Source organism: Juglans regia, chromosome 6 (assembly GCF_001411555.2).
Source record: "Juglans regia cultivar Chandler chromosome 6, Walnut 2.0, whole genome shotgun sequence".
In the NCBI taxonomy this organism is placed as follows: domain Eukaryota; kingdom Viridiplantae; phylum Streptophyta; class Magnoliopsida; order Fagales; family Juglandaceae; genus Juglans; species Juglans regia.
In genome coordinates this window covers 23,563,199-23,575,895 of record NC_049906.1, presented here as the reverse complement: position 1 = coordinate 23,575,895, position 12,697 = coordinate 23,563,199, and positions in this window count along the sequence as shown.

The window sequence follows — 12,697 nt, the reverse complement described above, 5'->3', positions numbered from 1 at the left end:
TTTAGAATCATTTGTAGCTTGTTCCACTCCTCAAGTGTTGCTCTCCCAAACAAAATACAGTCATCTGCAAAAAGTAGGTGGTTTATGGAAATTTCACCTCTTGCCACTTGAAAACCTCTTATGCTTCCCATTCTTTCAGATTGATTAAGCAAGCAGCTCAGCCCCTCAGCACACAAAATAAAGAGGTAGAGAGACAAAGGGTCTCCCTGTCTAAGGTCCCTTGTTGGGCAGATTTTTTCACCTGGCTTCCCATTAACAAGCACTGAGTAGGTCACAATGGATACACATTTCATTATGAGTGTAACCCACCTATCACAGAAACCTAGTTTTTTCATCACTGCCGCCAAATAAACCCATTCTATTCGATCATATGCCTTTGACATGTCTAGTTTAACTGTCATGCTTCCCAACTTTCCCTTTTTTTTGGTCTTCATCGAATGTATCAATTCATAGGCTACCATGATGTTGTCCGAAATCAATCTACCAGGTAGGAATGCACTCTGTAGGGGCTATAATCACAGATAAAACCTTCTTGAATCTATTGGTAATGGTTTTTGTAACTATTTTGTACAAGACATTGCACAAACTAATTGGTCTATAATCACTCACCATCTCAGTCTCCTTTATCTTGGGTATCAATGCTAAAAAAGTGTAGTTCAGAGAAAAGACCCAAGAGTTCTGATGTAGGATAGAAATGAGAATAGAAATAGAAGTAGAATCATAGCAAATAGAGAAGAAAGAACCAGAAAGAGAAGAGAAGAAGAACCAGAAGGAGAAGAGAAGAAGACGAAAGTAAGAGAAATGGAGATTGGAAGGAGGCGGCTGCACAAGCACACAATTCTTAATTCTTCAACAACTAACATTCAGTATTTCATTACAAGTATTTAAATAGGAAAATAACAAAACCCAAGTAAACCTTAAAAAGGTTATGGGCTAAAGCCCAAGCCCAAGCCCATTAAAATAAAGAAAACATAAGTAAAAATAACCAAAATAACAGTAATAAAAAGATGTCCTCATCAACTCTCCCGGGGTGGAAAAAAAAAAACTCGACTCCGTCGAGTGAACAAAACACAATAAGGCTGCAATCAATCACCCAACCATAAGCTAAGTGGTTGAGCAAGCTTCTTCCGACATCCATAAACATGAATGAGTGGAGGCCTGAATCTGGTATCCCCATCAACTCTCTCAGAACGGGTGGACGGTGATCCGAGCAGGAGAAGATCTGGCTGACTCTGATAGAGCTCCAATAAATCTGAATCAAGCTGCTGAAGTGTCTCTCTGGGATCTACCCAGCGAACAAGGAAATGCTGAACCTCTCCATCATTGGTCAATACCATCTGTTAATCTAAAATAGCATCAATTTTATCTTTGTGTGCTGTGATAGATGGTATTGGAGTAGGAATAACGAAAGGGTCAAGGTCAAGGTCAAGGTTTACAAATGGAGGTAGAAAAAGATCATTGGAGGAATTGAAATGGCCTTTGTAAGCAACTAAGTCCTCAACATTGAAAGTAGAGTGGCAACCAAAATGTGATGGAAGATCAACAACATAGGCATTTGGATCAACATGCTTTAAAATTTTAAAAGGACCAGCACTACATGCTTGCAATTTTGGAACAGATCTAGGTGGACGCCATTTCAGTCTAATTCGGATCACAACATAATCCTCAATACGCAAATCAACTTGAAGTTTATATGATGCATTATTGGCTTCATGTTGTTTATTGATCTCAATATGTGAATCATGAAAATGTTGTACAAATGCCTTAACTGATGCAGACACACTAGCATGTAGGGACATGAGAATAGGATCTAAAAGCTTCCTAGGTTTATAACCATGAACGACTTCAAAGGGACCCATGCCTAAAGACCGATTCACAGAAATGTTACATGCAAAGTGAGTGGTAGGGAGGATCAAAACCCAATCCCGAAGATTGTCCTGGACCAAACATCTTCTAAAATTGCCAAGACTGCAGTTAACAACTTCAGTTTGACCACCCGTCTGAGCAAGGGCCACTATTGGAGACTCCAACGAGACCTCCATAACAACCACAACAAACACAACAGAGTTACCCACATGTGCATGCTCACACTCCGTAGGGCTAATGATATTTAGCCCTTTTCGTTCCACAATTTTCTTTGCTTGTTGTGAACCAACAGGTTTTGGAGGTAACGGATTAAGGTGAATCTTCTTCCCATTAAACACATAGGAACATGAATTGGATCGACCATGGATGGTTACATCCAAGTTGAACAACCAAGGTCGACCAAGAATGATATGACCGACATCCATAGGAATGACGTCACACCATATATGATCCTTATACTCTAGGAACTGGATGGGCACCAAACAACGCTCTTTTATAGCTATGGAAGAAGTATCGACCCAAGAGACACTATAAGGCTGAGGGTGAAGAACTGGCTTCAACCCAAGACGTGACACAGTAGCCATAGAAACCGCATTAATGCAACTACCACTATCCACAATGATTTTACAACCCTTATCATTGATTTTGATATAAGTATGGAAAATGGCATGACAATGACAACAAACAACACTTAACCGGAGTGTGTCGGGAACAAAGGGCATAGAACCTAGACCCACAGGGAGGGTCCGAATGCAACCTAAGAAGGTATCTTCATCATCACCCAAATCACCAAACTCTTCAAGCTTAGGCTCATAGACTTGATCTTCTAACGGCTTATCAACAACACCCTCATGTTCTTCAATGACCAAAGCTCGACTAGGACAATTGGAGACAATATGGCCAAAACCCTTACAGTTGAAGCACTGCAAGCGAGAGGAAGTCCTAGGAATTTCAGGAACTTTACCCTTATTTTCCAGTATAGGAGGAACATTAGATGGGGGAGGCCCTAGAAGAGACTTAGGGGAAAAAGTGGATGCTGGGGTGACGGACGGGTGGTTGTCACCACGTTTTCCATACGGAGTCCTGGTAATCGACTCATAATCTCGGACTAAAGAATAAGCGTGGTCAATAGTAGTGACACCCCGAAGGACAAGCTCGCGCTTAAGATCATCTTTTAGGCCTTGTCTAAACCTACTCAAGGTCATGGCCTCATCCTCAACTACATGACATCTCATTCGTAACTCATCGAATTGAGTAACGTACTTAGTCACTGGCCGATTGCCCTGTGTGAGGGCATTCCATTGGTCCAATAAATTACCCCTATAAGATTGGAGAAAGTACTTCTCTTGAAGGCAACGTTTCATTTCTTCCCAACTCCCAACAGGAAGCGCATGACGCCTCTCAAGAAGATCCTCTACACTTTCCCAAAAGAGTTGGCCTGTGCCAGTTAATTTCAAGCTGGCGAATTCAACTCTCCGATCCTCAGGAACCCCATACCAAGTAAAGAAACGATCCATATCCTTAATCCATTGAGCAAAAACTTGAGGATCTAAACAACCATCAAAAGTAGGGGCATCTAACTTGATGTTTCTAAATAAGCGCTCTTCATGACAAGTAGGAGACTGAGTACCCTGATGGTAATAGTCTCGTCCTCGCTCACGATCATAATCCCTTTTCCCCACGATCACGTCTAGAGTGTTGTCGACTACCTCGTCGACGATGATTGTCTCTATTATGGGATGCTTCAGAATTGTTAGATGAATGAGGGGGTTCCTCCAAATTGTTCAACCTAGCAACTAGGTCCCTATTCTCCTCACGAGTAGCAGTCACCTCAATTTGGACAGCCACTAATTGAGTCCGTAAATGCTGCTGGTTAGTGGCTAATTGAGCTAATTGTCGGGTGAGGGCATCAAATTGGGAAGGATCCATGGTAAATGTACTGGAACTAGGGGTGACAAGACGACCACTACGCAACTGCATGCAATGCAACACCCACTAAATGAAGTGCAATGGAGATCAATGAACAACAAATGCAAGCAATGAAAATATCAACCTGAGCAATATTATTATTATTATTATTATTATTTTGGGATTACGTAAATCCAAATACGGCAATCAACTAATGCTGATATTTAAAATGACAAAGCAAAGACCAAATACCAATCAAGAAAATCCAATCACATAGGATTTTTTTTTTTTGAATAAATAATGAAAAGACGAAGAACAAAGGTATGGTCTTATGAAGATGAGAGAATGGGAATACAAAATCTAAGAGTTGACTAAATTGGGCTGCAGCAAGTATGGGAATAAAATTAACCACAGAAACTAAATCAACAAAGGATCCAATCAAGTGGGTCTGGAAAATTTACTATAGGTAGCACAGCACAGAGAAAACAATTGATACAATTTTAAAAATAAACCGATTGTATAAAACCAAATAGAAATAGGAAGCAGTAAACTCCCTCAGTTCATTGAGAAGAAGCACATGGTGCACCCGACGTTACAGTTCCTGTTCTCGACCCTTTTTTTTTTCGCACCTACAGTCTCTAGGTATTTCTGCACTGGGAGAAAAGAACGTCGTGCAAGAGGAGAAACCAAGAGACGGAGAGGCGTATTCCAGAGGGAGAAGAATCGGAGCTGAGATTTCGTGTTTCCGGCACCGTCTGTCTCAGGTTTGGTGGTTTCGGCGAGGTCTGTTTTGCCGCATATCGGCGTGGACTTGAGATTTGGTGCTCGACGCAAGGGAAAAGAACGCCGAAAGAGAAAACCAGAGGGGAAGATGAAACGATTTTTTTTTTTTTTTTTTGGATTGAAGGGAGTTCGAGATGTCGACGTGATCTGGTATGGATGATTTGAGAAGAAGGTGAATGGTTTCGGAGGAAGAAGATGAAACGATGGGGACCGAAATTAATTGTTTGAGAAAACAATAGAACCGGCTCTTGATACCAAATATGATGTAGGATAGAAATGAGAATAGAAATAGAAGTAGAATAATAGCAAATAGAGAAGAAAGAACCAGAAAGAGAAGAGAAGAAGAACCAGAAGGAGAAGAGAAGAAGACGAAAGCAAGAGAAATGGAGATTGGAAGGAGGCGGCTGCACAAGCGCACAATTCTTAATTCTTCAACAACTAACATTCAGTATTTCATTACAAGTATTTAAATAGGAAAATAACAAAACCCAAGTAAACCTTAAAAAGGTTATGGGCTAAAGCCCAAGCCCAAGCCCATTAAAATAAAGAAAACATAAGTAAAAATAACCAAAATAACAGTAATAAAAAGATGTCCTCATCAAGTTCCCATTAAGAGCAGAGCAAATAAAACAGCCTCACAAACCTCCTCAACAATCAAATTCCAGTGACTATGGTAAAGACAAGCACCAAAGCCATCTGGTCCAAGTGACTTCAAAGGAGACGTTTGTTTCACAGCCTCCTCAACTTCAATTCTAGTGAAACTCTTAGACAATGTATCATTCATTTCCCTTTTCACTCTTGGCTCTATGCACCTCAAGCATTCTTCTAAATCTTCACTAGATGGGTCAGTAGTGCTAAACAGATTCTCAAAATAATGACTGAAAGTTCTTTCAATCTCCAAATTTTCACCGACTTTTCTATTCTGCTCATTAATAACCTCCCTTATTGTATTTCTCTTCCTTCTTTGATTGGCACAAATATGAAAATATTTTGTGTTTTTATCTCCAAGCTTGTACCAATTAGCCTTAGCTCTTTGTCTCCACCTTGTCTTTCTTTTCCAGTAAAAAATTGAGCTCATCTGACACTTTCTTTATCTCATTAATAGTATCTTTGCTATCAGTTCGCCTGAAGCTGTTGGAGAGCCATTGTTTTTTCCTCAATCTCTCTTTCTCCCCCCTCTTCTCCTTTGTCTGCTCCACAACAGTAGAGCCTTCTTGCTTCTATTTAAAGAAGTTACCACTTTTTCTAGAGGGACCACACAGCCCTCATCCTTGTTCAACACATGTCTCATCACCTCTTCACAATCCTACTCTAAAGCTCAATTTGCTTCAAATTTAAAGCCCTGATTTTTAACCCAATTCCTTTTCTTTCCTTTAAGCACATGAATCAAGATAGGTTTGTGATATGAAGTTCTTGCAGCAAGTATTTCTACCCATACTTCATTAAAAACTTCAATCCAAGCTAAATTGCAACTGCCCTATCTAGCCTTTCCTTAGTGAAAGACTCATCCCCATGCCTATTGCTCCATGTGAACTTCTCACCCTTCCACCCAAGGTCATGTAGGTTTCTTTTAACTAAGACTTCCCTAAAACCCTCCATCTGTTTTTCTGCTCTTGGTCTCCCTCCCTCTTTTCATCATTAGAAACTGTTTCATTAAAATCACCCGCTATACACCACCCCATAGACCCTTCTGGTTTTAGAGAAGCTAACAATTCCCAAGCTTCCTTCCTTTTCCCCACCTCAGGCTGCCCATAAAAGCCAGTGAATAACCACTTAACTTTTGTTTCATCATCCCAAACCCAAGCATTTATGTGCCTTTTTGAGTAATTTTTTATTTCCACATTGATCCTATCATTCCGAAGTAGCATCAAACCTCCCCCTTTCCTTATTGAATTCACTGTAAAACAACCCTCACACTTAAGTCTTCTTTTCAAACCCTCAAAACTATCCCTTCCACTCTTTGTTTCCATAATAAAAATAACACTAGGTTTTTTCACCTCTGCCATACTGCAGAGGTCTTGAACTGTCCAAGGGTTCCCCAACCCTCGGCAGTTCCAACTTAAGATTTTTATAAGGCTTGGCGGGGCTGGCTTCCAGCCTCCGCCACAACATTTACAAGTTCTCCTTCCATCTCCAATTCCTCCCCTCTTGCTTTTTTACTTCTTTGATTTTTTTGCTTCCCCTCCATCAGCTCATAATGTCTTTTTAAACTACTCAAAGTAACATCCTCAGTTTCCCCCCTCACTCCCTTTTCTCTAGCTTTTCTCTTCCATGCTCCTTTATTCCCTAAATTATTTTCTATCTTGCTTTTTTTATCCTCCATCATCATATTAACCAACCCCTGCTCTCCCATTGGACCTTCCTCTCCACCCTCATAACTAACAGCAAGCCCCTTGTCAACTATCACAGTATCTCTTTTTTCCAAACTTGCCATTGGTTCCTCCTCTTCTCTGTTACTTATCATATTTTCTTTAAAACCATTTCCCTCCATATCCCTCTGCATCTCAAATCTCTTCTCCAGTCCATTTGTATTAGGTACCTTCTCATTCCCCCCCCCCCTTCCATTTTTCTTCTGTGTTTCCATCCCTGTTTTTGTATCAATATAGAAGTATTTTCTCCTTATTCCTTGGTTATCCCTCAGCCATACCCCATATTGTCCCCCTACTTCATCTCCTTCCTTTCTTAAACAACCTGTTTCTCCATGCACTATACAACCACATGTGAAACAAAACCTGGGCAATTTTTCGTAACTGAATGGTATCCATATATTCTCTCCTTTCACCTTTATTGTTCTACCTCTGGGTAAAGGCAGCTTAATATTCATCTTAATATGAACTCTCAGCATATTCCCCACCCACTACCATCTGCCCAGGTATCCACCTCCTCTACATGTCCCACTGTCGCACCTATCTGCTCTCCTCGAGCTTTAGTCATACACGCTAAGGGCAAGTTATGCATTCTTACCCATAAACTTTCAGTCTCAAAAATCATCCTCTGTGGGGGAGTGAAACCATCAAAGCTCTTCAGAGCTAGTAGCTGATGGTCAAACAACCATGGTGTCCCAGCCGACACCCTCTCCTTATCAGCATGAGTTTCAAAAATAATCACGAAAACATTCGTACTTACCTCCAGGAATTTTGCTGCCTTGCTAATTCTCCATATCTTGCCCATAGTTGAGCTCAATACCTCCTTGCTTATAGCTCTTGATGAACAAACCTTCCCTACTAGGCTTATGTCCGCTTTGTATCGCAATTCCTCATCCTCTTCTTCATCAAAGCTTATGCCCGTAGCCTCCTCTTCTGAGAGCCGAAACTTACACCATTCTTCCTCCAGTTCCTTCAACTTCTCCATCTTGCCTCCCCGTAGCTTCCACCTTGCACGGTTGTCTGCCTCCACAAAAGGCACTCCCAGACGAATATTCCTCTCCCTACTGACGTACCTTTCCATTATAACCACCCTCTGACACCTCGTGCCCGCACTCACACACTAACGCACCTCACCTCCACCTTTTCAAAGAGAAAAGAGAGAGAGAATACTCAACCACATATGCATGTATGGCTCTCCAGATCAGGAAGGTATGGTTGAGAAGAAACACTTTTGTCTTTGATAAAAGACTAACTTGCCCAAGAATGTTGTTACTAACTGCTAATGAGACACTAGAGGCTTTTAAACAAGCAAACAAAGGAATAATCAATGAGGCACATCAGGTTGCAGTCCCTTTGAATAAGAACAGATGGGTTAGACCTGCAGAAGGTTTTGTCAAGGTGAATTGGGATACATCTTTGGACATTAAGGAGAGGAGAATGGGGATGGGGATGATTATTAAAGATGAAGAGGGAGAGGTCTTGGTTGCAGCGTGTGATAGCAAGAGGAATGTTGTGTTACCTGAAGTTGCAGAATGTCAAGCTCTGTGGAAGGCTCTGCATTGGTGCAATGATCTCAACATACAGAATGCAATTTTTGAGGGAGATGCAAAGGCTGTCATAATGGAAGTTAAAGGGGATGAAGAAATTTTTTCTTATTTTGGTTGTTTAATTGAAGACATTAGGAATATTTTACTCCATAGGAAGAGCTGGTCTTTACAATTTGATTACAGAGAAAAGAATAGTGTTGCACACAATTTGGCAAAGGTTGCTTTATACTTAGTTGAGGAAAAAGTTTGGATAGAAACTGTTACACCTCGTATTTTAGTGTATTTTTAATTGAATGATTATTTTATTAAATTAAATATTAGTTCTCTTGTTTTAAGTTTATCAGATTTTTAGTTGGTTTATTTTTATGATTTTTAATTTGTAAAAATTATTTTGATATGCTTTCTTAATATTAATTATTGTTATGCATTTAAATTGCTCATTATTTTAAATTAGTTTATTTTTGGGTTTAATTATTTTATTTTCATTTAATCACTACGTTTAAATTATTTTATTTGACTTGCTGTTTTGAAATATTTTTCGTTGGATCATTTATGTGACCCAAGATGTGAGGATTGGACCTCATTTCTTTCCCTCACTTTTTTTTTTCTCTTTTTCTTTTCTTCTCCTTTTCTTTTTCCCTCCATTTCTTTTTCTCCTCTCTCCCCTGCTTCTCTCCCCACGTGCGTGATACCTTCCTTCTCTCCCCCCGTTCGTTTTTCTTCTCCACCCACAATGTCGTCGTGCGCCACCCATTGCCATCACCGCCCCTCCCATTCATCTCCCCGCCGACCGGCGACCTCACCCCTTCATTCTTAGCCCCTCTCGCACCGCCATGAGCCCCCACGCACGGCTTCAAGCTGCGGCACCTCTTGTGTTTGCGCCGCCATTGGCCACCATCACTTCATCATTTCATCATCAACCTCCTAGCAACCTAAACCACCCATCCCCAGCTCCGATCTGCCACCGGTGAAACCCCACTATCAACATTTCCATTTTGAACATTTTTGCCTTCAACCGCATTCTACGCCGCCACCCACGGCCAACCACCACCACCAATAGCTTCACCGACATCTCGAAGCTCTTCCCTATCAATCTCGGGTCTTGATTTGTTCCCGTTCAAAAGTGGGTTTTTGAGACACACAGCCACATGCATTTTGCATTGTTCTGTAGTTGTGTTGCCACTTCATGCAGCTTTATGATCCTTCGAAAATTATAATAAAGCGCTGTAAGTATTTTTTCAAAGAACTTTCATGATTTAAATGTATTTTTGCACTAACTCATTTTACTATGAACTGGTTGGTTATGCTGGACTGAGTCCGAGGAGTTAGAGGATGGAGTTGTTTGTGTGTTTTGGACTGTGTTGTGAATTGTTGGATGTTGGATGTTGAGACATTTTATGTACATTGCATATTTGCACGCGATCATGTTTGTAATGAAAACTGGTTTTTCGTGTAATTTCATTCATGTTCATGTGTTTATTGAAAACTGAGTTTTCATGTGAAAATATATTTTTGGGTGTGTGTGTATTACGACCCCAAGCCGAGATGGGGCATTATCTCGGTGGAGCTCCTCTGGTCACTCGGGAGCGGAATATACTGAGTGATATCCCCTAAGTTGTTGCTAAGCGACAACAGGATCAGACGGGATGGTAACGCTTTCATGCCGACTCTGTGGCCCCTTTGCTGGCGGGGGCTAAAGGATGGTTGGCCACGTACGCGCTGGGAGCGGAACTGGGCATCGCTCGTTATGAATTCACATGCACAGTCATTACCCGTGGTGTGACGAAGGGAGCCAGGGTGTGCAGATAGTCCCTAGGGGAGATCACGGTGCATACGGTAAAATTGGTTAATGGGCCATTTTCTGGAAAAATAATGAGTTTTGAATAAATGGATATTTGGGCTATTTTCTGGGAAAATAGCGTGTGTTGGATAAAAGGATTTTGTGTGAGTCATTTTCTGGGAAAATGACGGATTATTACTTTTGGGCCAAAATGTGATTTTGGCGTGTGTTAGAAAATATTCATTTTCAGGGAAAATGTTATTTTGAGAATAATGCATACTTCATCATATGCATGCATGTTGGTTGCATTAATGCATTTTTATTCTCATGAGTTGTTTGGATTATACTTACCTGCGGTACAGTTTTATGGTAACGCAAATTTCGATGCAGATGAAGCTGAGGGTGTGCCTGAGGATTTAGCTTCGCCCGAGAAGTGATTTGGGATCACTTGTATTTGTATTTAGACTTGTATTATATTTTATTTTGAGATAATTGTATAACTCTTTTTTTTTTAATCATTTTACTTGTGTTAATTTGTATTAAAAATTCTAGTACTTAGTTGACTTACATAAATTATCCGCTGCATTGTTTATTGTACATTGTTGCATGTGCACACACTTGGCACTATCGTTGGGATGCGTGACCGTATTGTCATCATCCGGGTGTCTCGATTCCCGTGATCCCGTACATGGGGGTCGGGGGCACCACAAGTGGTATCAGAGCAGTTTGGCTCTTGGTAAAACCACATGTCCCTTAGGTGAGGTACCAGAAATTTTAAAAGTTGTAAATTGAAATTATTTAATTTAAAGTATGTTGTTTTTATTGGTTTTATTTATTTTATTGTATACTACTTTGTTTGTTTATTTTTTTTATTATATGGTAGGTTATTTTATTTGTTTTAACTATTTTATTGTGTACTACTTCATTTGTTTATTCATTTTGTCGTATGTTATTTTATTTTTATTTTTATTTTTTTTTTTTGTTTGGAGTTGAAAGGCGGGTTAAGGGTTGTGATATGGCAGGAAGATGGTACGACGGTGAATGCCATTGTTAGGCTTGAACATTTAGTGTAGTAGGCCTGAACTCTTGGCGATTGATTTGTTTTTAATATCAAGGCTCAAATGACATGGTCTGAGTGAACTCTATGGAGTAGGAACTCAAGTCACAACTGAGGAGGGGAATAGTTTTAAATCGCTTAGGATAATAGAGGTCTTAGGTTCCATAGAATTTATGTAATGAGTCTATGGAGTAGGAGGTTGTAAGTTCAACGAACTTCAAGGTTTGATTTATGAGAAGTTCATCTAAGGTTTAGGGCCCTATAGTTTAGGGGAAATAAGTTTATTGGATTTAACGTGGTAGGTTCAACAAGCATTTGAAGGATTACTTAGATTAGAAGTTTTCGATCTTGTCGAGTTTGATAAGTAGTTTGATAACATTTGGAGCTTTAGAATTTACAAGCTTTATAAGGTGAATGCTTAGATTTAAGGTCATCGATCTTGAGGATTTCGGGAAATGATTCTTATCTGGTTTAAGGTTTTAGAATTGCAGAGTTGAAGGGCTGAATTAGAATAAGATTTGAGTTCTTAGTTTTGTAGACTTGGTACACTAGCTTGATCTATTCTAGCAATTGATTAGTCGGTAACCATTAAAATAGGAATGATCAGAGTTGAGTTACTGATATGAGAATTTTTCAGGAGGGAATTTCTTTGGAGATGGAAGGTAATGATCTAGTTCATGTATTTTCTGAGGATTGAAGATGTTGATCTAGTTCGGAAAATGATTGTTTTTAGCTCGGGGTTACAGTGACAGGTTAAGGATTTAATCCATATCAATTTTAAGGATAATAGATGGTGCGGATTTAGGAAATGATTCTCGTTGATTTCAGGGATATAGGTCCAGATGATGGAAATGTTAGTGATGGATCACTTGCACGTTTGGAGGATTATTGGTTTTGGCTAAGGGTGCATGAGATCGATGCATAGTAATGGTGAGTGTGTATGCATTTTGGAGAGTATAGATCCTAGTCTCATTTTGGTTTGGAGGAAGTGGCTTTGGTATGTGTTGAAGAGGAGTCGATACAATAGTATTAAATTCAAGAGATTTTGACTTGAAATTTTTTTTTTTTGCGAGTTGATTGGAGTGTGCAGTCGAAGCAAGTTACTCAATGGAATGATGGTTGGCAATAATTGTTGTGATTATCTACATGAATTAATTGTGACTTGAGGTTACCTAGGAATTTAAATTTTGAGGCTATACTTTCCTTTGGAGATTGAGTGTCTAGTTGGTTGAATTAAGGACATTGTTATTTAACTTGATGAGAGATTAATGGGTCGTCATGTATGGTGTATGATAAGATCTTGGAAGTTGAAGCCTAGGCATCAGCGGTGGATAATACGATCAAGTATGTGAGTTAATAAACCATTAGGATCCATGGGTGCTTTACAATG